The 27183-nt window shown below is 40.3% G+C and overlaps 1 protein-coding gene across 4 annotated transcripts in view; it reads right to left on the minus strand.

Annotated features, from left to right (window-relative positions):
- NFYC (nuclear transcription factor Y subunit gamma) overlaps nucleotides 1-25820 on the minus strand; it is a 62596-nt gene extending 36776 nt beyond the window's left edge. For 2 of the 4 annotated variants that reach the window (XM_082444431.1, XM_082444434.1), the window contains exon 1: nucleotides 25583-25778. The gene's annotated coding sequence lies outside the window, so the exon portion shown is untranslated. Of the gene's footprint in view, nucleotides 1-12782; nucleotides 12906-25582 lie in introns of those variants that run through there. The other 2 variants (XM_082444433.1, XM_082444432.1) reach the window with 2 other exon arrangements.
- Nucleotides 25821-27183: the final 1363 nt, after the last annotated feature.

The raw sequence follows: 27183 nt of genomic DNA on the forward strand, positions 1-27183 counted from the left end.
TCAACAGTCTTTATTTAAGCTCATCTAAGGTTTCTACTGAAGCAAGAAAGCACTAAGCCTAGTGCCAGAAACCTTACTACTTAAATTCTAAACATAACTGGGTACCAGATGGTCATACTTACTGGCAGGTTATTACACAGTACCCCACTACTCTAAGAATGAATAATGTAGATCTCTTTCCCCAATCCCAAACAATGCCAAGTTCAGTGTTTGAGGGTGTGTCTGTCTCGAGCTCCAAACGGTTAAGTATGAAGCCCCTTTTCAAACTGCTTACAGGAGAAATCATGCTTTCCAAAAGACTATGGGTTGGAAGCGGCTGCATACAACTCTCCCTAAAGATCTGCTCACAAAGATACATTTTCAAATTGGCAGCAGAGATACTCTTCCTTCAAAAACAAAACATGTTTCTGTTTGCTGTCTACCACAACATAATCTTTCAAACAAGGGCTAGATCATAACGTAGTGTATCTGGGAAAAAAAGGAAGGCAGAGCAACTGGTATAAGCAATGAAACTTAACAGGAAGGCATGACCAGAACATTTAAAAACCTGTTCCTGTGGAACAGAAATGGTATGTGAACATCTTACTTCACATAGTATCTTCCTCATGCCTTTACTGATATTCAGCTTACATGACATGTACGTCTATACGCTGGCATGTATGACAGCAACAAAACACTATCAGTATTTTGTATGATGGAGAAAAAAGACCAAATACTTTAGTGAAGTATTCTAAAGCAAGGGTCCACAAACTACAGCCCACAGGCCAAATCTGCGTGCAGCCTGTTTTTGTAAATTCAGTTTTACTGGAAGATTGCAGCCCCCATTCACTTACATTGTCTATGGCTGTTTCCACGCTACAACAGTAGAGCTGAAGTGCCAGAACAGAAACTGCATGACCCACAAGCTGAAAATATTATCTGGCCCTTTAGGAAAAAAAAAAAAAAGGATCTGATAATATAATGATGGGGAAACTGAGTGTCAGAGGTTTGAAAAGCTTGCCCTAGATCACACAGCTGTTACATTGCTTCCTCACCTGTTTAACCTCCATTAGGAGTAAACTAGGCCAGCCCTCTCTACCCTACAGAAATATTTGTTAATCTCTCTGACACTCCAACCTGATGAAAGTAAATAAATTCTTGAAGGAAGAATGACAAGTACGTAACTGGGTTTTCAGACCCTGAGCCTCAAAGAGAATTCTAACATGAGCTGGAGAAAGAATAGTGCCTGTAGTCTGAGCTAAAACGTAATCTAAAACAAAGAGCCATTTTGCTTACTGGATCCCCTCTGAGACTCAGAAACTCTAAGAACAATCTTTTGCCCAGCTTCTAGCAGGATCCTGTGTTAATGTATGCCCAGGAGAGGTGAAAAGTGTGATTCTGAAGAATGTTTCAAAGATGCCAACTTAAAAGCTTTAGAGTTTTACCCTCAATTGGTCTTCACTCAGCTCAGTGCCAAAGATATCAGTATCATTCCAATTTTACAGATAAGAAAGCCGAGGATTGGGTATCTTACATCACCTGCTCAAGGTCACAATATAGTAAATGGTGCAGCTGGAAATACAAAAGCTCTAAAATTCTGTTCTTGATTTAGTACAGCTTGTTCATTCTCACTTTTTGTTGCTTTAAGGTATGTGTATATTCAAACCATCCAGGGAGATGAGCAGTCGGCTTGGATCACTGACTCAAATCCTCAACCCAAAAGATCATTTTTATCCACTTGCTCACAAAATCTCTGTGGCAATCACAGAGATGCTAATGGCACTGCTATCTCCTATCATATAAACATCCTTCTCTTATTTCTCTGTTGTCTCTCTCCTTGCTCCATCACTCTCTTTTCTATTTTATCCTTCCCTCTTGCTTGTCTCTAGGACAGTCAGTAGCACCTGTGAATACTCAGCAGCAAACAGTGGGGGGCAGTAAAGTACAGGGTAAATACATAAATAAAATGTATTGGACCTGGAGGTTCTTGCTCTTTGGCTACTAACTTGTCACTTAACTTCTTGAGGCCTCTTTCACCTCACAGGGCAGCTGCAGCACACAAATGGGAAAGACACGTTAGAAGGCCTTGAAAAATACCAAGCATCATATAAATGCCAGATGGCATATCAAAATCACTGCTCAGAGCTAGATAAGACATCTACTCCTGGCCTGAACAGTCTCAAACACAGTACCAAGCCCAAAGACAAATCTCCCTCACGTACTGTAACAAGTAACCCAATTTGCTTCTTTCTCTCTCTAATTTAGACTACTTAACTTTATTTTTAACATGTGTCCTAAGAGTCTTGCATCAGATGCATGGAAACAAATGCAGTGAGAAATCTTCTTCCATCTCTTTTATAAGCATAAAATAATTTTTAAAGCCCTTTAAACTATTGAATTTAGAATGAATGTACTAGTTCCAAATAAAGAATTCAAGATGGAAATGACTAGGAGTGCTCTTAACTTAAATCCTTGGGAATGTCAATGATCAGTAGCCATACGGGCTCTCCCTCTAGACAAACCCAAAAATATAAAAATTCTTAGAACTTGTCTCCTTGTACACCTCAGACTTCCGTAAGCTGAAAGTATGTGGCTGTTTTGTCTTGCAGAAGGAAGGCAGAGGAGACCTGAAGTCTAGGCAGTATCCTACCCCATCTGGCCCCACCAACCAAGAAGAAAATTCAACAGAACACTGAGCTCTGAAGAGAGCTCTGGCTGCTTCTATCTCCATCCAAGATCTTGGAGTAAAGGGAATATATTCTGAAAGCAGTAATTTTTGAGACTATCTCATGGATTGAAACCAACTTTTTAAAGTTTTTTGGGACTAGCACTGATAAGAAGCTTGCTCTCACAGTATGCACAACTATAAGAAATAAATATACCCAGTGACCACTAAACTTTTTTCTCCCTAAGAAACCATTCCTGGCACCCAATAAAATCTATTTCTACAATTATCATATTCACTTTCTTCAGACGTATATTGAATATTATTATTATTAGGCACATTATTTCTTAAGCCTAAAATTTCCATGCTCCTATTTTCTCCCCAGTTCTTATGTAACTGTCTTTGTTTCTGACACATCCTCAAGGGAAACATGCCTTGCACATAGTGGGGACAGTCAGTAGCACCTATGAATAGGACACATATACTGAATAAACAAATACAAGCTCCTCAAGAACTACTTCAAGACCCCAAGTATCTTTGACTTTACTCTGGGTTCTTTTCTTTGAAATGTGCATACGGGGAAATCCCTTCTCAAGTACCTGAGCTCAGCTGTGCAATGACCTTTGGTAGTAATACAATGGAAAAGCCAAAAAAGAGTGGGGATGGGGAGAAATCCGTTCTACTTTAGAAAATGTAGCAGAAATGTACATAATTATCTAATCATAGACTCCACTGGAAAATGGAATATTGTGCTGGTGAGTTAATCTATCTAAATACTGGAGAATTCTCGATTAAAAACCTGGAGGGTGTTATAAGAGTGTCAGTAAGAGCCTGGCTGTATTGATTTGGCTGTATGGATTCTGCTGATTCACAGACACACTGAATTCTCCCCTCTGCTTAGCGTCTTTTAGCATTGATTTGAAAGTTAAAAGAAAGCAAGCAAGAAAGGGCATGAGAATAAACAAATCCTCCAAGTCAACCAAACTCTAAATCTCCCAACCTCCGTGTATACAGCTGTCACGAACAGAGAATGTAAAGATCACTTCAAAGAATGCAAAGCACCTGAGATGGTTATGCTAATCCCTTGCGTTTGTACATGCTTTACACTTTGGAAAGTAGCTTTCTTTACATTATCTCATTTGTTTTTCACTACAAACACAACACAGGTACTAATACTCCCATCTGACAGATAAAGATACTTTATCCAGGTAGACTGAGGGACTTGCCTTAGGTTACAGGGCAAGTATATGCCAGAGCCAGAACCACAACCCACATGCCCTTATTCTCAGTTTCGTGCTCTTTCACGGCATGTTCTCTTCCCTCTTTAGAATTGATAACTCAGTAGAGGACTAAGAATTTAAGAACCTGTGGATCTTCTCAGCCTGGAACATAAATCCATCAAGCCTTTTATCTTTAGTTTTCCTGATCATTCTCCTGGAAAAAAGTACTCCAGGGACTTCCCTGGTGGCACAGTGGTTAAGCATCTGCCTGCCAATGCAGGGGACACGGGTTTGATCTCTGGTCCGGGAAGATCCCACATGCTGCGGAGCAACTAAGCCCGTGCGCCACAACCAAAGAGCCTGTGCTCTAGAGCCTGCGAGCCACAACTACTGAGCCTGCGTGCCACAGCTACTGAAGCCCAAGTGCCTAGAGCCCGTGTTCCACAACAAGAGAAGCCCCAGCAATGAGAAGCCCACGCACCACAAGGAAGAGCAGCTCCCGCTCACCACAACTAGAGAAAGCCAGCATGCAGCAACGAAGACCCAATGCCACCATAGATAGATAGACAGATAGATAGGTAAATAAATAAAGTACTCCAAAATGCCAAGATGTCAGATTCTTACACATTTCGAAGTGGAAAGCTTAAGTTTTTCAAGCTTGTTAAAGCTGCAGTTGCCCACAAGGACTGGGACTTGGGGATATCTGGTCACCAACCAAGAGGAGAGATAAAAAGGTCCAGTAGATCAAGTTCACTCTCTGGGGGCCTGGTGATGAGAAGTCACTCTATCTTTTCACTATAGTTCAGAGGAATAGCCTTAGCCTAGCCCCCCTTACTGGAGCTGTTTTCATAGCTGCACACTTATAGGAGGAATCATCTGGTTAAATTCTATGCAGTGTTTCAAAATTACAGTCTTTGCAACACTGTGAACATGGTGACGATGTTATTCTGATTATGCAGCCATTACTCTCAGAATCAAAATCCCTGTTCCAACTACCTTACTAGGGATAAAACTAAGATCATAAATCACAGCTAAGAAATACAAAGCAACTGATTATTTACGAACACCATGACTCATCTAAAAATATCAATCTCTGTGGTTCAAGATAAGAACTCAAATATAAAAGGTGCCCAATACATACCACAAAGTATAGATTTGCACAGCTAAAGAACACTATAGGTTTCCCTGGTGGTGCAGTGGTTAAGAATCCGCCTGCCAATGCAGGGGACACGGGTTCGAGCCCTGGTCCGGGAAGATCCCACATGCCACGGAGCAACTAAGCCCGTGTGCCACAACTACTGAGCCCACATGCCACAACTACTGAAGCCTGCACGCCTAGAGCCCGCCCTCCGCAACAGAGAAGCCACCGCAATGAGAAGCCCGTGCTCCGTAACGAAGAGTAGCCCCCGCTCACTGCAACTACAGAAAGCCTGCACACAGCAACGAAGACCCAACAAAGAAAGAAAGGAGGAAGGAAGAAAAGAACACTATAGAACACCTAACACAATTCTAACCTCATATCTATTTGGAAATCCTTCAACTAGTTATCTGACCTTAGTGAATTTAGGATTAACACAAGACAATTTCCCAACATACTGGTAGTACTCATACTAGTATATAATCTATTTGCACTATGTTTTGTTCTGAAAAGAGGGTTGTGTTCACCTATCTTGTTTGACAAAAACTTTAAAAATCACTCCATTAACTGCAAAGTACTATGTTTCATACAAACACATTACATTGCTTAGCTACCCTCAAGGGTAGTTTCATGGGCATTTGGCCAATTAATTACCAGGAGAGAAATAATCATGGAGTTCAAGATACAAATAACCAAGTAAGATGGCTGGAAATTTACCACTGTTTCTCTAGTGAAAAGTTTCTTATTGCCTTTATTTTAGACTGAGGATAATTACAACATACCTAGCCTAGAAATCTGCTAAATCCTACAGATGAGGCTATCCTATTCCTGGTAATTTACTGTGTGTGCTGCTCTTCAGTGTTATCATGACCATGTGTATATAAATTACTTGCTAAGTAAATGTTGCCAAATTCCTACTTGTGTATTTATGGCTGGCTTCATGCAGAATGCTGTCATTTAAGACTTTACAAAGCTAACACCAGTAAGATTAAGCCTGATGCAACTCAGGAAAAAAAAAAGTCTTTGCATTGGATGGAGATGTGGGTGTATACTTAGAGCTTAAACAAGAAAGCTTGAGGTTATGCATGCACACACACAGACATAAACATACACATAACTAATCTCAAGGAGCTAATGCATAACATTTCAAGGAAATACTTGTACTTCTTCAGAAAAAGTGAAGGCCAGATCGTAGGGCAGTATTTCTAATCTTTTTCATATCAAGGCACACACAGAAAATGTGTTAGTATTAGCTTTCTGAATATTTAACCTATGGGCTGATACTGATATCCTCGCTCAGTTTAACTTGTGACAAGATCGTGTATCACGCACGGATACTCTAAGTATTCAGAGGAAAATGTGGGCTGGTAGCGATACCTTCACTTTGTTATGTTTCCCTAGATAAGGGAAGATATAGATATTCTCTAGTTTTAACTAAATTAACATTCCAAAACAGAACAAGTGACTTTTTAGAGTAAAGAATACTAACTCATATATGACAGCTGCACACTCAGATAATAGGGGTGCACAACCAAAACAGCTTAGAGAACACTGACCTAGAGGACTCCGCCATGCCCATTTCTAGATGTCTCAACTTCAGGGGCCAAACTTTTTTGCGTTTCCATCATTAACAAGAAGCTTTATTCTTCTGGGCCTCTGCCCACCTTCTCCCTTGATTCTCCCATCCATTCTCCAGGTTCAGCTATGATCTTTATGAGCTTAAATTCCAAACATATGTTACCAATTCTGGTACTTCTCCAAAGCTCCAGTCCTGCTTGCTAAACATCTCCACCTGGAAAGCCACCCAGAACTCAAACTCCTTTTGTCTAAAATTACATCTATCTTCTTTCCCCAAACCTGCTCCTTCTAACTTTTCTGTTTCTATCCTCCAGTTTCCCAGGCTTGAAATCTGAGTCATCCTAGACTCTGTTCAATTCTAATCAACTGCTAAACTTTGTAATAACAGTGTCCATCTCCTGACCTTTCTTCACATTGCCACTATCTCTGTTCAGGTTCTCATCACTTCCATGTAATAATAAAGATGACGGTAATAACTAATGCTATTCATTTAGGACTGTGTGCCAAGTATGGTTCTAAGCCTTTTACACTGCTATCTCTTTTAACCCTCATAATAATCCTAAGGATTGTGAACCTAGTATGTGAACTCAATGCATAATGTTCACTGTTTCTACTGTCCTCTACTCATTTCTACATAATGATGCTTAATAGATCTTACAAAAGCACAGCTCTGATAATGCCACATCAACCTATTACCCAAAATCTCCAATGGTTTCCCATTATCAAGCAGAGACAGTTCAAATTTCTTAGCCTGGCAGTCAAGGCCCTCCAATATCTGACCCCAACTTACTTCTTCAGACTTCTTTCTTTTGCCACTCCTTCCTGTCCCTAACTCATCTCCGTATGTTCTAAGCAGACTAGACCATTTACTGCTCTCTTCAGCCCACACTACACTTTCTGAATCATGACCTTCCTCCTTCTGTTCCCCATGCCTGAAGTGCCCATGTGCCTACCTCCCTGAGTCCAACACCCAGTTAACTGCCTTCCTTCATTCCTAAGCCAGAAGAAAAGGTCTCCCCTCCTCTGAATTCTGTGTCCTTTGCTTGTACTTTCCATATCAGTTTCATATACTTGATATATATCACCTGTCTCCCCTATCAGATTGTTAGATCCTGTAGTAAAATTTTATTTGTATACATTTTAAAAATCTCCACATAAATGAGACATGCATGCAGGTCAATTAGTGAAAACTATAAAGCATCCAACTTTAGTATTTTCTCAATGGTAAGAACTACATAGCTTAGGTAGATAAAAGAAAAATTCATTGTGTCTGGATACTTCCAGTCAAGAGGGTCTTCTCTTTAGTTTTCTATGTAATTGAAACTATGGAGACAGACCAAAATGACAGTACCCCCAAGAAAAAAGGATAACCAAGTGAATCAGCACTGCTGTTTGCTGTGGTTATTTTAGTCTCCCTTCTTACTCTGAACTAAGGAACACAAGGTCACAAGCTATGTTATGCCACTTTAAAGTTAAACATTTACAAGGTTTTTTTTTTCCTTTAGTTCTTTCTGCCTTTACACTAGAATTTACCTTCATTTCTTATCCTTCAACTGCCCTTTTTCACTGCAGGATGTAGAACTGTAATTTAATTTATAGTAAATACTCTTAGAGAAAAACTTTTGGTCAATTACTGAACAGTGGAGTCTGGCTTTAAGAGAAAAATTTAAAAATTTCAAGTAGATTATGCTCTACCACAGAATATGCAAAATAAGAACAAAAATGAAACCTACAACTACCCAAACACACACACGTGCAGATACATAATACTACTTTGCTGGTAGTAAAGATTAAAGTTAGCATAGTTAAAATATTATTTTGGGAGTATACAGACAATGATTTCTATTTCAGTCTTGTCAAATCCTTAAAATGATCCTGGGATCTCTGTTTATTAAATACAGGTTGGCTTTAAGGACACACTCGAAGAAGCAGGCCCTAACCTGTTTGGGAATTAGCTTGTTCTTGAGGTGTGTTAACAACAACAACAAGACTAACTGGCATGCAGGTGTCGTATTTGTGTACCTTAGTTTACTTCCTTGTAATGCATATAAGTGACCCAGCTCTCTGGGACAGCTTAGCCAGGTGGGTACCATTAGCTTCCTAGCTTATTCTCAGCTTTCTGAATAAGCAACGGGCTGAGGCAAGAGATCTTCAGATCCCAAAAGGGACAGTAAGTCTGCTGCCACAGAAGACTTTCTAACCACCAGACTCCACATGAAGACTTCTGAACCTCTTCCATGGCCCACTTTCTCTCTGTTCCTTCTGTGTTCAAAGAGCAAACCTGTACAGATGTACCAAAAAGGAAGACAAATATGAAAAATAAGAAATAAACACAGCCTAGAGGAATAAAAGAAACATAGAATGAACTAAGCAGGAGTTGAATCTCTGACCAGCCACTAAAAAGGCCAGTCATTAAAAAGCTGAAAGACTGAGACAACTAACCTCTCTGGGCCTCAACTTCCCCACTTTACAACAAGGGAACTAGGCTAGATCCCTAAATAATTTCCATTAGGCTAACTTAAGACTATATAAACTCTGTATGCATATTTTATTGGGAATAGGGATAGGCAAAAATAACTTCTTTCACGAAGAAGACCATGTATAAATGATTAGCTTTAAAAATGCTTTTTGGGTTACTGGAGCCTCCACAAAAGTATATAGCTTCTTTAAAAGGAGACCCCCATCTTGTTTTAGGAACAAAAAGTTCCCAGTGACCATGACTGCTGTTTTCAAACATACACATCTCTGAACTAGAATTTTATTTGCAGAGGTCAATGCCAATTTTGCCAAACCTTATTCCATCTTCTTATGATTCTTTCAATGCACAGAAAGGAGGCAGACATCAATGCTGACTGACCATGCCTGAGAGGAAATTACTTAATTGGACAGGAAATCAAATAGATCACAAAATATCCACTACCACCACCCCCAGTGGGGGTGGGGGAACCCTAAAAATAGATGACACCAGGCATGTAAAATGGGTGAGAAAGAAACCCCCATGGGTTCCTGCCATTTACCCTGGAAATGTATCTCACAATAGGTATCAACTGTGAGAAATTCATTCCCGCATTTATATTTTGATGAGACCAAGTATTTTTTTTAAAGTCTTCATCCCAACATTTACTAGCTTACTATTACTTTGCAAGCTAAAACTACCTCCCAAGTTTGAAAACTGACAGAAAAGAGATCATATGACCACAAAGCAAACAAAAAGTGGCTCCCGTTTACTTTATAAATATTTGGTACACAAACTAAAAATGTTAACCCCTGCTTGGTAAACATCTGAAAATATCACAACCTACCTGCATTATATTGCAAATCTTAGTATCCAATCAGAACAGGTTCCCAGTTTTTATTCTGGGAGGTTCCTAAATCTAACAAGGGTTTTAAAAATGTCAGTGTTCTCATTTCATCTTGTTCTAAGAGGCCCTTAATTTTTGACAGAAGGGTTAAAATTCTTCCATAGGAATCTTGGTAAAGGAATGTTTGATGGTCTCAATGTCTGCATTACATAGGGTCCTGTCAGCATAAACAGGTATATGCAGGTGAAGGTATGTGAAACCAGATTAAAAAGAGATGTACCAGGTTTAAACAAACTCTTTTGTAAACATATTAAAATAATGGCATTTTCTCTTTGATGTCACACCTAACTCCATAAGCATTTAACCCCTAGTTTAGACTAGTAACAGCTAACGTTAATGCAGTACTTCACAACTTGCAAAGCACTCTGACATACATGATCTCATTTGAGACTCACCACTAAATAGAAAGGTGCTATTTTTAGGTTCCATTTTTACATGTGAGGAAGCTGCCACTAAATGGCTGACTTGCCCAAGCTCACAAAGCTGGTGATAGCTGAACACAGGTCTCCTGCTTTTGCTACTGCACGATGCTGCCTCAAATAATGTAATCAGAGTAAATAAATGCCCAAATCTCAGACCCCATCTAAGTCTCCCCCGCCAACACACGCACCCACCCTCCAGCCTAAGTTATAGTTAGCTGTAGGTCTTTGCTCCTTATGGAAGTAGAGTTTTCTTCATTTCTCTGGGAAACATTTATTTGGCTAAAGTGTTAAATGAGGAGATCATATTAACACCATTCAACATATACTGGAAAATATCTTAGTCACCAGGGGCTCTGCATAGGCATGCCTATGTGCACTTTCCCAGGCTGTAGGGCAGATTCTCAGAGTCCATGACCCTAAGAAGGTTAACAACCCAGACCAGAGGCAGTAGCTACGTATCTTTCCAAGAAGCTAAATCCACAAAGTTCTTAATTTAAAGAGTTTTATCTAGGCCTCATTCTGTGAGCCATTTACCTTCTGCCTCCCCCGCTCCAGGCCTTCTCCCAGGGCCAATAGGCTCATTCAGTATCTACAACTGTTTTTTAAATCCCATTATTAAAAACTGGAGTAACTGGTAACATATAGATCAATGACTTGTAAACAATAAATTTAAGTTAAAATAACTAACTGTTAAAACGTAATCTTTAACACATATGCCTTTCTCTTAGGACTTAACTTCCCAGAATGACCGTTGCCTTTTTTTTTTTTTTCAGAATGACTGTTTTCTTACCATATGCATTCCAATTTCCCAAAAGAAGTTTCACAAACATAACTACCTTGAACTCCTGAAATACCATTCTTCACTAAGAACCCTCTAGATTACATAGAAGACAAGGTAGCATGCAAGGAATTCTCAATCTGTTAGGCAGTTCACTCAACTATCATACCAAAAGGATTTAAATTTTTTTTGCTGGGGGGAGGGAATGAAGAAGAGTGGGAGAGAATGAATACAGCCCCATTGTCTTATTGCTTGAAAACTCCTAATTTGAATCTATAACATATTCCTACTAACCACTGGACTTGAACATCAGAAGTACAGCTTCTTTTCATCTTAAATACAGCTTTTCAGTCCAAATCTGCATAAACAAACTTTGTCCTTCAATCTTTCAACTCCTCGGCAGTTTTTCAAGGTCACTTTTGCGAGCAACGACAGAGGCCTCCATCTAGCAACTTTGACTGCTACACCACTCCAATTCCAAGAGCCCAAAATCTAAACCCCTATCGATCCTCTCAGGTAAATCCTTTACTCAAGGGGAAGGCAAACCAACACCCTCCAAACTTCTCCCCTAACAGGGCCTGCTCCTCTTCCCTACCCGAAGGCTGAGTGCCGCCAGTTCACTGCTCCGTGCTGAGTCTGCTGCAGGAATGTTCCAATGACCTTCATTCCATATTTGCAAATAAAAAGAAAACAAAGAACTGCTTTTTCAAATCAAGTGTATTATAGATCTTAGTACACGGCATGGAAGATTTCACTATTCACAAGAATAGGCTGGTTACCGATTAGCCAGCAACCTACATTAGTTTCATATCCCTAAAGAGGGAAAAAAAAATACCAAGGGCAAAAGACAGGGTGCCTGTACTCTTAACTCTCCTATTCACAAACTGCAGGTAAATTAGGATTTTAAAGATATCATACAGAAAATGAAAAGCATTTTGCTCACATCATTTAAAGGAACCAGATCAACACCTGACAAAATGTGTGAAACTGGCAGAAAAAGATCTGCTCTTGTCACTGCCAATATAGTGGAGATGTTTCTAACCAGCATTATAAGCTAAAATGTGCATTTTAAAACAAAGATTGTTAATTAATCGGTACTTATTAGAATCTAGAAGCAGACAGGTAAATCAAGAAAGTTATGGGAGAATGTCATACTGGCATGTGGGCCTTTACCATTAGAACCTGCATCACTGCAAATCATATTTTCACACGAATTTAGAACAGCAATGGTGTTGCTTCCACCTCTGAAAACACAAATGTCAACAAAGTGCATGGAAACAGAAAAAGTCTTACAACAACTCAGCTTATTCTGTAGGAAAGCTTCAGTGCACTTGAACAAAGGAAAATTATTTGGAAAACAGATAAGTTTACCGAATGCAAAGAGAAAGTGCTTTGCTTCTGTGTGCCCCTGAAAAATGATTAGCCTTTCTTCATGTACGTGCTCTAGTCAATACTCAACTAGGAAAAGAAATCCTAGTTGAAGGGCATGCAAAATCTAAACAGAGCAAGGTATTCTAGGTGCACCAAAAGGTATGCATGGAATGTAAAGTGGCCATTTTCTGAAACAGTGCAACTTGTCTACACTCTCTGAAGCTAAACAGTTTCTACCATTTTAACACAAAACAAAGAATTAAACTTACCGGGAACTGCATTAATTTTACATGTAGTTATTTATATCTCCTCGGACAGGGAGAATTTAAGTCACTCCTATCCCTCCCCCCCAAAAAAGGACGGAGGAAACAAAAGGCAGCAGGAGATGCAGAAACCTGAGTCTGGAATGTCCACTCCAGTGAAAACCCGAACAGCTGTCCCCCCACCCCCCAGCAAACTATTCGCCATTTTTCTTTGTCTTTCAGCTGACCCCTGCCTCAGTGAAAAACTCCGAGGCTCCAATGAAGCCCTGCAGCCTCCTTCCACTTTAACAGTCAAAGGCATTCAATCTAGCATGCTATTTGACACCAAACCTTGCCTCCAGAGTGGTCCTATTGGCTGAGCTGCTTTATCAGCTAAGAACACAAAACCATGATTGGCTGTTCACGTCATCAGTTACCTCCTTCGTACACTTCCTGTTTTAAAGTTACCTTGAGCAGCAGAACAGGGGTCAGATCCAGACTTCAAACTACGAAGAACTTAAGGCTTCAAAATGCCTGGCAAATGCACACAGCAGATGCACTAGGGCCACATGTGCTTCCAAAACAGAAGATACTGAAAATTTAGAATTGTTCTTAAAATCATGCGACAGGGTTGTTACAGTTCCCACCCAAAGGATTTCTTATTGGCTGTCAGAGTTCCATTTAAAAAATTTAAGGTAATTTAACTGCTGCTGATTGGCCATCAGAGATGTCTGTAAGATACTGCTACAGTATCCTATGGCAGTAAACCAGAGAAGCAATGTGCACAAGGTCGGAAAGTTGTGACTTAACTATCTTCAGTTTTCTGTTAAGCATTAGCAGAAGAAGAAAAAGAAAACTGGGTGGGCTAAATCCAATGTCACCAAAGAAAATACAGCTTCTTTAAAGTAACGAAGAGTGATATCAATGGTCATACAATAGTTTGCAAGATTTCCAAAAAGGCATCTATCATTATGTCCATGGTAATTTTAAAAGCACACATTAGTACCACGATGTGTAATAAATCACTTTATTTTGAAATACAAACTAATCTAAATAGGAAAATTCTGGGATAATGTATGAAGTTAGTGACAGGAACAGTGGCATTTTCAAAAAGTCTACCAGGAACCCAAGAGGGAAATATAATGATAAAGGGGAAAAAAAATTGGCAAAGATGAGTGAACATCAGTGAATATACTGTTTAAAACACAATATAGTTTGACAGATTAACTAATTTATTTAGAGTGGTTATAAAATGTTGCTGATTAGCTTTTAATATAACAGTTTTGATATCATAGAAGATAAACTTTTCTACCACATTTTCAAGAATAAGCAGCAGGGGTGATCTCAAGAGAGATTGTAAGTATCGTGGTTACTGAAGACATTCTGGGGTGCGGAAGTTTAACCAGTGGCAGTCAAAGACTTGTTTATGGATTGTGGGCCCAACTGTTCAGGTTTTAAGAGGAGCCTCCTAATATGGTGAAAATCAGTTAATATGTATTTTTTTAATACTCAAATAGAAACATCTCACTATCACCTGAGGCCTTTAACAATCTCCTTATATCTGCTTCCTCTCATCAAAGCAAAGTATCCCAGGACTAAACAACATAACTGTTTTGCCAGGTAGATGAGATCTTTTCTAGAAAAACCCTGGTTGATCTTACATGAGCGGTCATTATAGGTATACGCAGAGATCCAGCAGGTCCCTGAAATAGAAGCAAGGCAGACTCTCCAATCACTTTGCCATATTAACTTCTCTTAGAGAAAGAGTGAGGTGCAGAGAAGTTAAGCAACTGGCCCCTAGCCATTCATCTAGGAGTCAAACTCAGGTCCCATTTAGGGTGGTACTCTTCCCATGGCACTACACTGCTTACCAAGACATGGAGCACCTCAGGGCACATCCAAGGAAAATCTCAGGTGTCACATACAGTCCTTCACTGTTATCTATGGGGAACTGGTTCCAGGACCCCTGCATTTACCAAAATCTAAGGATGATCAAGTCCCTTATATTAAATGGTGTTAATATCGCTGGCCCTCTGTATCTGAGTTCAGCATTCACAGATACAGCCTGACTGTATGTATAGGTAGCATAAATCATTACACCCAACTTCACTAATTTAAAAATTACAAATTCGACTAATGTTTAATTTGATATGTTGGTTAGAGATCTAGCTAAGTATCTGACAAACAGCACTCTATAAGTTGATACAAATTTTATTACTAAACTACTAGAAACATTTAACCAGTAGCAAATCACTTGTATAATTTATAAGGACTTGAAACAACTAAATCATTAAAAACACCTTACATTAAAATATTAAGGAAATGCATGGCAATTTCACTATGGCATCTAAATAAGAGCTTAGCTATGCTAACAGGGTGTGCTGTTGGATGATTCCTGAAGCTTCACAGAGTTACAGGTATTGTAGTTCTTTTCTGAAAAGTTTAGATCACAGATTCTGAACAGCTACCAGCCTCGGAAGAGAAGGCAGAAAGCCAACAGGCCAGTTGTGTGCCTTCTTCACACTAGGGCCTCTCTTAACCTCAACACTGGGGGTCAAGTCAGCTGCAAGGAAGTAAAGAAGCTCCTTTGAAGGGTGGGAGGCACAGGAATATGGAAAACATGTTCACATCACTGATCATTAATTAGTGTCACTACGGCAAAACAATAAACACTTGGAAGTCAGGCAGAGCTAGTTGCAAATTCTGATTCCTCTATTTATTAACTGTATGACACCGGGCTAACCCTGAGCCTCAGTTTCCTCATCTTAATATATGTTTATCACCATCTATATCACAGAGCCACTGTAAGGATTAAATGAGCCAGCATATATAAAGTATACTGTACCGTGTCTGAATAAACATTGAAAAAAAAAATGTAAAGTACTAAAGGTCATCCAATCCAAATTCCTTGTTTTATGCAGCGGTTAAGATTCAGAAAGGCCTAGCTCCTTAGGGCCCCAAAGCTACCACAAAGCAATGTCTCTCTTCTATCTCCAGCGTACCCTGCAACCCTGCAGAAACTCCTGAGCCATAAAGGGCAGTACAGGAGGACTTCCCAGCTGCTACTAAAAACTCTTCCCCAGTTTTTATGCTGGAAATCCGTGCCTTTCACCACCAATCCTGGCTGAAGTCTGGTTATTGTTCCAAAAGCCTACCCTTTGACTCTGCTTTTGATGTACCAGATTAAACCAAACATGTCTCTTGATACTTTGTGAAGGTCTTTGGCATACTTTTTATTAGTTCTTGGCAGTTTGCAAGAAAAACACTTCAACCCCTATTTCTCATCAACAGTCATCTTAGTAGAATTCAAGCCACTAGTGAGAAGATAACTCAAATTATCCTAGAATTTCCATCTGGCACTCTCACTTAGGATAGCTTTCTCTAGCTTGTCATTACTGTGGACTAAGAGCCTCATTGGATCTCTGAGATTCTAACTCATATTCTTCCCTGGTCCTGCATCTCAACAGCCCTCTACACCAGACAATTGCATCATCTTGCCCTAATAAACACCCTGAGACAAAACGAGTGCATGTGGTTACATGGGTCAAGCTTTAATGCTCCCAAAGAAGGCAGGGTGGGAACTGATGCGCTTAGTCAGAAAACTGATTTTGAATCACAATTACCTACTTACTAGCTGTATGACCTAGGCCAAGTTACTTAACCATCTCTGAGCTCACTTCATGTGTAAAATGAAACAAGTAACATTTCATTTTCTTCATGTAAAATGAAAAAACAACACCAACTCACAGAAGTGTTGAGGCTTAAGTGAGTTAAAGCACTCAGCATTAATACCTAGCATGTGGTAGGTATTCAATTAATATTTAAATATACACTTGACTATAGCACCTATCATATAATTACTTTTTATCATGTCTCTATTACCAGAGGAAGGCTTCTTGAAGGCAGCAACTGTGTCTTATTTATATCTACATATATCCTCAGTGCTCAGTACGGAGATATAAATCACACCTGACCTTGGCCATAGTGTCAGTGAAATAACAGGGAGTAGTGGGGACTGATGAAAACTGGAGAGTGCATGTCTCATCTAAAGGGGCAGCTACTGAGGAATTCCCTGGTGGTCCAGTAGTTAGGACTCGGCACTTTAACTGCCAGGGCCCTGGGTTCGATCCCTGGTCAAGGATCCCACAAGCCATGTGGCGCAGCCAATGGTGGGGGTGGTAGGGGGCAGCTACTACTGAGCTCCAACTGATGAGGGCTATGGAAGAATGCTGGTCCACTGCGGTAAGAGCTTCGGATTCAATAAAAGAAGCAAAAGCCAGATCCTGGACACAAAAAGTTGATGCTAGCATAACTCCTGATATAGCATCCTGAAGAATGACTAAAGAACCAGAGTTATGGCAGAAGTTGGCCTCAACCACCATGACAATTCCTGCCAAGGACAGGGTCTTGCTCAGTACCCCAGATTACCTGATCTTGGAGGTTACACTGTATTCCAGCAGAAGCAAAAAGAGCAGCAAAGAAACTGGGCTCTTCAGCGGCCTGAACATTTTATTGATGGTGTCCTTAACTCACCCTTTTGGACTAGTAAGCAAACCTGTGGGTCCCAGGAAATATCATAGAAGAGAATCTCTAGAGAAAAATGAACTTCTCATATGTTGAGATGGGGAAATGAAGCCATATTCATTTGACTATTAAATCTGTTGTGTGCCTTATTATATACTAAGCTGATGAGATGGATGTATATAGCAGTTTCTTTTGCACTTATGTTGTTATAAGTTAGTGGGATTGGGGTACTTTTTTTAAGAACACCTTTAATCCAAGCAGCCAGAATCAAGCAGCATTAGTATTTTGGGTTATACACTTTTTTCTCATGTAAATGAGATGTGAGGTTGAGTTAGTCCCCCCAATATTAGATAATACCATACAAAAATACTATACAAACTGTTTTGTAATCTTGTCTCACTTAAATAATGTGAAAAATTTTCCCTATCAAATACAGACCTGTATCATTTATAATATTTGAATGATATTCCACTGGATATAATTTTTTAATCAGTTCCATATTACTGAATAATTTCAATGTCTTCAATTTTAAAATATTGTAAATAGCATCACAGAGAACATCCATTATGCCCATTCCTTGTGCCACTACCCTCATTATGTCTTCCAGAACCCTTGCAACGGCTTCATAAATAGCATGATTTTGTCTGGTTTTTAAAAAAAAAAAAGAAAAAGAAAAAGGAAACCAGATTGTTTTAATGTTAAATCTTTCCATTTTCAATTTTGTTTCAATTTTTTAAAAAACGTATAAGCAGATCAAAGAAAATTGAGCGCTGCCAGATTGTAACTTCTGACCCGTATCTTTCACCTGACTTGGTTCTGAACAACTGTTAGCTATTTAGCAAATCAAAATCACCTTCAAGGTTTAAAAAAAGGTATGTCGACACATATCTGAAAGTATCTGACAGATGTTCTGAAGATAATCCCCAAAGAAGTCCCAGAAACATTTTGAGCAATGATAACATCGTTAGAATAAGGAACATGGTGCTGGTGCTCAGTAAATGGCTGCTCAATAAATAAATGAATAAAGTAAACTAATATATGAGACCATAAGTGGATTATAAATTCTGAATTATTTGTTTTTTAAAAATAAATTATATTCTCCAAAGCACAAATGAAGACCAATGGATGGTAAACTACTCTAGAGAGTCCAGTGGTTAATAATGCATGTAGAAGGACAACACAGTGACTGATGAACAGCAAATGCTCCAAAAGATGGAGGCTGCTACTATTATTACTGTTATTTGCAATGGGACTAGATGGCCTTTGAAATCACATTCATCCCTAAGAGTCTATGTTAGTTTGGAAACATATCTTACATGTTCCCAGAAAAGTCCCTTCCCACTATTGGCCAAACTATGAATCCTATACAAAAGGATTCATTTTTTTATTCATAAACTCTCTACACCAGAATTGCTCAACTGGGCTCCACTCCACACCAGTCATAACATGAAATGCTTATTAGGTGTTCTCACAAACAGGGTTCCATGGCCAAATAAGTTCGAGAAACAATGCATAATGTATCCTTTCTCTTGAAGGGCTGTTAAGGGATATGAGCACAAACGTTCTCAATACTAACTCTGCAGAAAAGAAATGCATTTCACGTTGCCCATTACTTTGTCAAGGATCCTTTTTTCATCCCCAGAGGACACTTATTAGCATTGTATAAGAACTAATGTTCAATGGAACAGTTTGGGAAATGCTGCTCTAAGCCACTTACAAATTTTAGTGAAATGAAAGGAAGACCACAGGCAAGTCTATTCTGGTCAGAATGGTCAGTTTATTCTTCAAAAATGGTTGGAGTTTTACACACATTATGGCATTTCCCTTTTTAATGAAAATGACCTTAAATATCACCATAAATAGCAATCCTCTGCCTCTCAAATAACTGCCAACCGAGTATGCTTTGCTTCTTAAAAAGGCCCCAACTTTGTCATTTGATAATGAGCAAATTCTAAGCTACTTACCTTCAGGGTACAATAATAGTGTTTGAGACAGTTAAAAATGACAAAAATGTTCAGATTGCATGTACTTTCTTTTTTCTCTTTTAAATGGACAGATCATGCCACTGGTAAGGGGATACGTTTTCTTAACACTGGGCAAAGAATCTCACTTCATATAGATAATGGAAAATCTGCAGCTCCTGAGGACAGGGTTAACAGTAATTAGGGGATTTTGAAAACCTTCAGTAACTCTAACAAATTTAAGCCAATGATAAGATATAAAATATTCTATGCTCCAATATCATTTCCTATGAGTCACTGAAGCATTTACTGAAGCACTGCTCAAGATCACTATTTTAGCTCATATTCATGAATGCGTTTAAGAATAATTCTTGAACCTGATTTATAACAATATACTGTTGATTTTAAATAAGGGTGTTCATTTAAATAGGACACCTTATATACCTTGAACATGAAGATTTGAACCTTTAATTTAAACCTATTCTACTGGAAACATTCAAATGCAAAGGTTAGACTAGTCCCTCTCTCTAAAAACTGCACCTTAAGTTTATCCATCAGAAAGCTCTCACTGTATAAAAGAAAGTACAACAGATTTAAACGCAACCTGCAGACAAGTAAGAACTTAAACCAAAATGGGAAATACAACTCCCATGCTGAGAATGAGTAAAGAGGTTACCTCACTGCTATCAGGTGCAGCACTGCTAAAACATGGAGAGGTGTGGGAAGGATGCAGCAAATTTTGCAACCTGGCAAAAATTTCTGCAGGCAGGGAGATTTTTTTCCTGAACCATTCCACAATGTTGTCTTTCTGCTTACTTCAAAGAAAATGTTATCCAGGTGACTACAAATCAAACTGACAGTCCTACTTCAACTGACTATTTCTATAACTAGAAAAAATTTCAAATGACTATAATGCAAGTCCCTTCCCGGACAAAATGATAAAACTGGTTGTTCTGATTTCAATAATCCTTGCTCTTTGGCAAACACGAAGACTTTTTCTTCTCATCAGAATCACTACCACTCAGCACCTGGGGATTAACAGAGGGGATCAGGAAACAACCTAACCCTGAAACAAATGATCCTACGACTTTGCGGATTCATAAGTAATACTGACCTCACAGCGGTCCACTAGAAATCAGCTCCTAAACCACAACAGCACAACTAAATTAGACTATTTCTTTCATGTCAAGTGGCTCCCCGCCCCCCCCCACCCCCCGCCATGTAGAAATCTTACTGTACATAACACAGCAGATGATTACAAAGCCTCCTCATCAAGGAAGCTCTAATTGGCTGTCAGGCAGATTTTATGCTATTCTCAAAAGAAAGTGATGTGTTCTCTCACTTATTAAGGTCCATTCAGTGACAGGCACCTACCATATGCTACTGTATTCATTTTTCAGTAAGTACTCTATAAGATAGGTATTATTAACCATTACTTTACAAAGGAAGAGACCAAGGCTCAGACAGGTTAAGAATCTGACCACCCCGCTCCCCCACGGAGGGTAAACAACTTACAGAGACAGAATTCTTTCCCAGGTCTGACTCCAAGGTCAGCAAGTACACTGGCCCCTCCCAAAGGCACTTTTGGGCCAAAGTATTTCAAATCCATTTCCTCCTACAATTAATCTACTAATATTATGTTAGGTGCTTTGAGTCTCTGTGGGAAAATACTAAAATGACCTTGTAGCCTTCCTAACTAGTCACAGTACATGCATGCAAAACTGAATAAACAAAATGAAAAGAGAGACTGTAAGACATCAGATAACTCACAATCAGTTTGCTGTAAGCACAAGAAATAGAATGGAAAAGAACAACTTGCTGGCTAAGGAATGTTCTTCTTAGGTTGTATGCCTGAGGCTGGAATGAACCTCAAGGAGGTCATTTGTGACCTTAATAATGTCCTCTGCTAGTCTCCCTCCTGTGAATGAGGCAAACTTGTCAAAATAAAAAAGGTGCCTTAGGGCTTCCCTGGTGGCACAGTGGTTGAGAATCTGCCTGCCAGTGCAGGGGCAAAGGTTCGAGCCCTGGTCTGGGAAGATCCCACAGGCCAGTGAGCCACAATTGCTGAGCCTGTGCTCCGCAACAAGAGAGGCTGCGATAGTGAGAGGCCCACGCACCGCGATGAAGAGTGGCCCCCACTTGCCGCAACTAGAGAACGCCCTCGCACAGAAACGAAGACCCAACACAGCCATAAATAAATAAATAAATAAAATTAAAAAAAAAAAAAAGGTGCCTTAGAGTCACCTCTGCCATCAAGTCAATGCTTCCAACAGGAAATGCTGTCCAGTGGAATGAGCACTAGCCTGGGAATCCAGTAATCTGGCATACACTTGGCTCTGCCCTTACATAGAAATGACCTTCTCAAGGTCATCACACTCTTCAGGGCCTCAGTACAAAGGGTGTGCCTGAAAGAACCAAAGGTCACTTCCTGAGCTAAGATGTAAGAGTTTTTCTTTTTCTCATCATATTCTATGGTGTCAAGAGAACACTATTTAAGGGACTTCCCTGGTGGTCCAGTGGTTAAGAATCCGCCTTCTTCTTCTAGGGATGCAGGTTAGATCCCTAGTCAGGGAACTAAGATCCCGCATGCTGCGGGGCAGCTAAGCCCACAGGCTCTAGAGCCCACAACTAGAGAGCCCTTGCACCGCAACGAAAGATCCTGCATGCCCCAATGAATATCCCGTGTGCCGCAACTAAGACCCAATGCAGCCAAATAAATAAATTAATTTAAAAAAAATTTTTTTTTAAAAAGAGAAAACACTGTTTAAGAGTAAGGGTTTCACAAACTGTGTAAGAATTAAGAGTTACAGACTTATGTTTGAATCTGGGCTCTGCCACTGACTGGCTGTGTGACCTTGAGCAAATTACTCCTCAGTTTCCTCATATGTAAAAATAAGGGTGGTAATAGTACCTATCTCATACTGTGTGAGGATAATATATATATTTGTACGCTTGCTGGTTCAATGTAAGAACTCAATAAAAGGCAGTAACTATGACATTCCTGAATTTTATTCATATATCTTTAGTGGCTCAGTACCTCTGAACTAAGAAGTTAGAAAGGGGAATTTCAAAACTGCCTCAGAAAGACACCTACCATGGCCCCACATTTCACTCTGCCTTCTCCGTAAGTGGAGATAAGGAACCTTGAATCTTTTCTAGTGCCATGAATCAGTTTTGCCCAATGGAAAATGTATAAGCAAATGAAGTAACAATTATTTGTTATAAGGATTAAATAAGATGACATAGACACAGTCTGTAAAGTACAAAGCATTAGTATGCTTTCTGCTTAGAAGACAAAGCTGATGTTCACAAGGTTTTAGTATAAACTCAGATCTACTCAGACCTCCTGGGAGTTCAAGATTTCTAGGGTGGTCAGTTCCAAATTATATCAATAACAAGGCCCAGCAATTGGCCCTGGGTTAATGCAGAATGTACATGGGCTAATGTAGAATGAAAGTGTCACTGGTGCTGAAGAACTACCGCCAAGAAATGCTTGCTGAATAAAAAAGATATTTATATGTATACACTTGTTTTTATAACCTCGACCAGATTTGCTAAAAAAGAAACTAAGTTATGGATGCCATAACAGTCTTCATATTTGATTAACTTAATGACTAAGCCAAATGAAGCTGAGATGACCAATGTACAAAATGTATGGCAAGCCCTGTTTTCCCTCATACTTTTGACTCTATCTTCCACACTGCAATGTAATTACAAACATGAGGGAGGAGACCCTCACCTAATCATATCAAGACACAGAGGAGTTAAGACTTCCAATTCACTGGTCTCCCCTTGAAACTTGAATTATTTAAAGGTTTCCATGCAAAACTGGAATTGCAAATATTTTGTTGTGACCAGTTTTAATTTTACACATCATTGAGGATAAGCATATCCTAGGATCACCCCACAGTTTGAAGAAGGTACTAGGTTTTTAGATAGGTCCCAGTATTTGGGGACAAACATCCTAAAGAACTGGTGATGTTTGAAAAAGCTCCCCAGTGAGCTCTTTACACTATGCACTTGGTAGTTCCTCACTGCTTGGCATTAATCATTTCCATATATAGAAAGACTATGTCAGCAACATTCTGAAGCCTGGTTTTAAAGGATGCAGATTCTTAAGCTTTCCATACATATTCTCCCCATTATCTACCTGGGTTCAGAAAAACTCCAGCAATTTACTTTGTAAATCCCTCCCTTCACAATAGAAACCAAGGGATACAATTTAAATACCTAGTTGAAAAAATTATAATCTATATGGTTACTATTCTGTGATTTGAACAGTACAAAAATTCTTATTGTAATTATTCAAATAAATACAAATTCTTACTCAAATTCCCTACTCAATACACTCCTAACACCCAGAAGTCAAAGAAAGATGATCCATTGTGAAATATAAAACTACCTGGGAGTCTGACAAGTCAGGTTTACGTTGATATCATGACATAGTAGATAAAACTACAAGCTTTGACATCAGGCAACTTGGATGTGAGTCCCAGCTCGACCACTGAGTGACACTGGACAAGCTACTTAACCTCTCTGATCTTCAATTTTCTCATCTGCAACATGGGGATGATAATGCCTACCTAACAGGAAATGTGTTAAATGTGCTCCAAAATGTCAATTCCCTTCCTCTACCACTTTCCCCTTTTCTCTTGAAAATTCAATTGCATTCACATAAAACTGAGAAATGTGAAAATCACAGGAGTTTCTTGAAAATGGTATAAAAACTGAAGTGTAACATCTATCTAAGGCTGAAAGAACCACCTAAGACAGACAAGGAAAAACAAATTAGGAAAACACAGAGGTTTAACAAATGTGTTTCCATGATCCCCAAACCTTGGAAGGAGCAAATGTAGAACAATCCAAGTTACCACAATTCAATGGAAAAGTAAGGTACCCCCAACAAGCTGACTCTAACAACTCTCAATTAGAACAAAAGCTTTTTGAAATATGAACCACAGAGAGTTGACAAGTCCTCTAACTTAAGACAAGATGCAAGAAGCTATGCACGAGCTTATTTTCATTCCCGGCTGCTTATTTAAAAAAAAAAAAAAAAAAGTGTGTATGAAGGTGGGTGCATTTTTTAGTCATATATAAAAAGAAATAAATGAGCCAAGATCCAGGATCTCTGTCAAGCGCTCTTCCACTAAAGAGGAACCTAACAATATCCTTTCAAACAAATAATTGCCAAGTATCTGATATTTGCTAAGAAGAGCAGCTTTGGAAACTTGGAAACTCAGCCCTGAACTGTATCTTTCCTAGAACAGTAAAACTTCATGTAGAACATCTCAAAACTAGCAGCATGGTGCTGAGACCCGATAATCTATAACTACTCTATTAATATAATCCCCAAATCGTAAAATTCCAAAAATGCTTCTACTTTTTCACTCCTATAGATCTGTCACTACTTAATGCTGTGCCTCCTAGACTCGGCATTCAGTTATTAAGACCATGCACACCCATCCAGTAGAAACCCTCTCTCGGTCTGGGTCTGTTTACTTGCTCCTCACACCACTGCCCAGGTCTGGTAACTACGGACTCCAGGGCTCCACCAAAACCTCAGTGTTTCAAAACTGGGACTCCCTAGCAAAATTCCTGATCTGATCCTATTGTTCGTCGGGTATGTCTCTAGGGCCCTGATGCCCTCTCCTCCTATACCATGACCTCAGACCTGGCACCCGTGGACATCAGGGTCATTCCCTGTGTTACACTCCAAGTCTAGCACCCCTGGATCTCGAAGATCCTCTCAACCTGTAACTCGGGTTTCAGTGTTTCCAAACCTGGCACCCTTGGCGCTTGCACGGCCCTATCCCGGGCCATGCACGTTCCATGGATGGTACCTCTGGAATCTGGAGTGCCTCCCACTCCCGGCCATGCACAGGCTACCCGCGAAGTACTGGCCAGACCATTTCCCACTCTTCCCCCTTAAGGCCTCTAGGCTCGCCCCCAACCTCCACCCCACGCCTGCGCCGTAGGGGGTCATCACCCTGCAGCCAGAGAGCCCCAGACGCGCGCATCCCTACAGCCTCCGACTCCTTCATCACCCCCTAGGCCAGAGCCAGCGCGACCAATAACGTGCCAGGTCCTCGGCCTCCCCGCCACCGACCAATCACGAGCGAGCCCCCCCGCCGTCGCCTTCCGCCAATGGGAGAAAGCCCGCGGGCCGGGCCGACAAGGCGTACGGACCCCAAGAGCGCAGCGGCGGCGACAGCGGCGGGCACGGCGAGAACACAACATGGCGGCGGGCAGGCCGCACCGAACTACAGCAGCAGCCGCGCGAGGGAAGTGAGGTCTCCGCCGAAGGCGGGAAGCGCCGCCCCTCCTCCCGCCACCGCTACTCACCTCTCCCCCTTCCTCCCGCGGATGCTCCCGCACACTCACACGCCTCTGCTTAGAAGTCCAAGGAAGAGCAGAAGCCGCCCCCGCGCTCCTGCGGAGTCGGGCAATGCAGAGACCTGGGCACGGCGGAGGGGAGGGGGAAGCGTGCGTCACGGAGAACGGAGCGCGCGCGAAGCGGGGGTACAAACAAGATGGCGGCCACGCCGTTTGCACCGTTTCCCCCCCCTCCCCCCTCCCCCCTCCCCCTCGCCTCCCCCTCCCCCTTCCCCTCCCTTGGCGCTTCGACTCCCAGTGTCTTTAATGCGCAGAAGCTTAGTTGCTTGAAGTCTCGCGAGAATTGAGAAGGGGGGGGATGACTTGGTGAGGCGGAATGAGAGGCGAGAACCTTCTGACCCCGCCCCCTTTGGGGGATCCGGAGGCGTTTAGTAGTGATCTGCATAGAGCGTTCTACCTTTGTGGACCTCTGCTGTGGTGCGCACGCTTTTGAATTTTAGGGGAATAAAGTTTTTGTGAGTTTTTTATTTTAATTTGGGCGGAAGCAAAGCTGGGGACTGGAGGGCGACATGGGAATGCCAAATTAAGTGCGCCTTTAATGATAGCTACCAGTACCGTAAAAGAAGGGCTATAACACCAAAACTGTAAAATGATATACTCCAAAATAAAGAGCAGCACTTCCCAATAGTGGTCACTTGTAACCTTACGTCGACATGGACATTGCTTTTCTCACTTGAATGCAGAGTTTAAAACTTCTTCAAAAACAATTGGAAACTAAACTGCAATGAACATTATATCTTTTTCATACTTTACTGCTTTAATCTCCACAACTACTTGGTCGAAGGCATCAGCATTATTTTTATTTCACTGGTGATAAAACTGAAGCGCAAAAAAGGTTAAATTGATCAAGGCTCCGCAGCTAGTAAGTGTTGAGACTCAGTTTAAATAGCCCCCAAACCTGTAGATAAATACATCAAATATGTATTGAGTAGAATTATCTACAGTGAGACAGTTTGCATTAGGTTGCAGGCACAAAGAGAAGTGAGGCTGCTTCTGCTGGTGGTTACCTTGAATTTTACAAATGACTTTTCTGAGACTTGTGTTGCAGGGGTCCTCAACAATAAAATCAATACACTATTATTATTTCCTTCCTTTGAGTTTATGACTCTGGTGATAAAGTAGTTGAGAATAGTGGAATAAACCCTTGACTTGAACTCAGGAAAATTGTTTTCAACTCCAACTTTAATAAATCTCACTTCAGGCATTCAATGAATATTTGATGAATGAATGAACAAAACCTAACTAGTTATAAGACACCTGACTTCACTGAGTCTCGATTTCTTCATCTGTAAAATGATCTAATTCCTACCTCCTGGGAGTGTTGGGGAGATTGAATGAAATCGCATAAGGGAGAGTGCTTTGTAAATTGCAAAAGTGTTATAAAGAAGTTAGTGATAATGATTTTTCAGACCTGAGAAATGGCGTAAAAAATTAAAAACAGACTCAAGAAATAGTATGTTGAGATAGATAAGCTTAGCTAATGGGAAAAAGCTAGGTAAGTCTTTCTACAAATATTTATTGAGCAATTATTGCATATACTGTGCTTGTGA

This window comes from Balaenoptera physalus (assembly GCF_965194825.1).
Source record: "Balaenoptera physalus genome assembly, chromosome: 1".
NCBI classification, from domain to species: domain Eukaryota; kingdom Metazoa; phylum Chordata; class Mammalia; order Artiodactyla; family Balaenopteridae; genus Balaenoptera; species Balaenoptera physalus.